Here is a 2,325-nt window from a genome sequence, read left to right as displayed (position 1 = left end):
TATAACACCCAGTGCTCCATGCAATACATGCCCTCCTTAATACCCGTCGCCAGGTCAACCCTTTACCCCCACCTTCCTCACCTCTGAAACCCTCAATTTGTTCAGAGTCCATAGTCTCTATATTGCTCTTTTATTTTTAATTTTTTTTAAAAGATTTTATTTATTTATTTGACAGAGAGAAATCACAAGTAGATGGAGAGGCAGGCAGAGAGAGAGAGAGAGAGAGAGGGAAGCAGGCTCCCTGCCGAGCAGAGAGCCCGATGCGGGACTCGATCCCAGGACCCTGAGATCATGACCTGAGCAGAAGGCAGCGGCTTAACCCACTGAGCCACCCAGGCGCCCCACTATATTGCTCTTTTAAAACATTTTTTTCAGTCTTTAATCAGATCTTTATTCAAAATTAGCTGTCCAAAATGATTTGACTTCTATAGAATAAACAAATGTAAGTTTTTAGGCAGCAGGCTTCTTGCCTTCTGTGGTAGGTTTCTTTCTTGCAGGCATCTTGTCATCTGCTGGTTTCTTGGTAATTGCAGCCTTTTTTCCCACCAAAGGCTTCTTCTGCTTCTTCACACCAGCAGCCTTCTTCTTTGTCTTCCATACCACAGGCTTCTTGCCTAGAAACCCCTTCTGATCATATTTGGCTTCTAATGCTGCTGCTGCCTTATCCATCTGGAGTTTGTGATTTTGGTCTGGCAAAGAATGGTATTCTGGCACAGAGTTTTTGCATATGGGTTTAGCTTCCACATGATTCTCAGGTTCTTCAGTGGATTCTTCTTCAGGTCCCTGTGATGAATCTTCTTGGGTAGTGCTCAGAGGGTTCTTTGGATCCCTGGACTTTTCAAGATTCTGCTAAGGTCTGTGTTAATACCTTATCTGTGGTAAAGCTGTAGTTACTCTTGAAGGAGGCAGTCTTATGCCAAGTTCCATATAGATTGCCTAGCTTGTGGAAAGCATTTTCAGTCCAAATGTAGAAACGTCCCATTTGCCCACTAGGAGCAAGTTTCAAAATGTTCAGTTTGCCTGCATTAAGTCAAGTAATGCCTGGGATGTTTCTGAAGGCCTTGATGATACCATTGTCTTCATTGTAGATGATGCAGGGTCCCCTGCACTGGACAGAATGATGGTTTCTCATTTTGCCCTTGACAGCTCTCATTTGCTGAGAGGCGTAGACCTTTTTGATATAATTCCAGGCTTTAAGTTTCTTTCAAAACAAAACAGCCTTGGTATTCTTGTAGCCTTCACCTTTATTGTCAACCACCAAAGGAAGTTCAGGAGCTTCATCATTATGATGATCATTAGACATGACCGGCACTGGTAAGGCTGAGGCAGCCAGGGCAGAGTACATGGCATATGGCTTCTGGTTATATTCACTCTACGATTCAACAGCACTGGGTTTTGGTGGTACAAACATGCGGCCCCCATGACACATATTTCCAAGAGCACCCTGGCCGAAATGGTGAGTCCCACTGCCTCAAACTCTAGGAATTCAAGCCACCGATCTGCCAATACCCCAAGACTGAACACTGATTTGATGAACTGCTAGTTCACTGACAGTGTATGTCTGGCTGTTGTTTTTGCGCAAGTTGGTATGAACAAAGTTCATAATATCAGGTCAAATGGGAGCCTTAAACACAGCAGGCAAAGTAACATTTTTGTCAGATGACTCCCCCTTTTCAGAGTACACAGATGTCAATGAATGAGCACACGCCATCAAGGGGAGAAGAGAGGGTGATGCTCCTCAAAACATTTTTACCAAAGTTATACATATACTGATTTCAAAGAGACAAATAGTTCTTATAAAATTTGTTGTAAAAACCAGCAGTCTACTTTCACCCATACTTTCATTTTTGGAGGATTATTTTGGGATGTATTTCTGTGTCTCTAAATAACATGCTTTATTGCTGCTTCTTGGTTTGTTGATTTCAGGCAGGACCTATTGACTTTCCGCTAAAGAATTTTCAGATTGAGCTGAATTTCATCACTCCCACTTTCCAGTGCACAAGTGCCATGTCCCAGCCCACATCCTCTTGATAGGGCTCAAAACAATTGACAGTGAGCCATGTAGTGAATCTTGATCATTTTGCTTTCTGTGCATAGTTTTACATTTTCCCTAAAGGTCATACAATTATCCTCTCAAGATGTTGAAATACATCAAGTGTTCTGTCAGTTTTGTCTTGTGAAGAAATCTCTTCCTGAAGAACTTTCTACCCTACTCTAATCTGGATTGTTTTCCTTCTTTACTGAGGCACAGCTGAAGGCATGGTCTTCACAATCACCTGGGAATTCTTTTGGTCTCTCTAGAAGGTATGCAATTTTTCCTTAATA

At 42.3% G+C, this 2,325-nt stretch overlaps 1 pseudogene; it reads right to left on the bottom strand.

The window, feature by feature from the left end:
• Positions 1-450: 450 nt before the first annotated feature.
• LOC132010207 (large ribosomal subunit protein uL4-like) lies at positions 451-1,711 on the bottom strand (annotated as a pseudogene).
• Between the last annotated feature and the right edge of the window lie 614 nt (positions 1,712-2,325).

The sequence above is a fragment of the Mustela nigripes genome, chromosome 2, assembly GCF_022355385.1.
Source record: "Mustela nigripes isolate SB6536 chromosome 2, MUSNIG.SB6536, whole genome shotgun sequence".
Classification (NCBI taxonomy): Eukaryota; Metazoa; Chordata; class Mammalia; order Carnivora; family Mustelidae; genus Mustela; species Mustela nigripes.
This window is presented reverse-complemented; position numbering and strand designations above follow the sequence as displayed.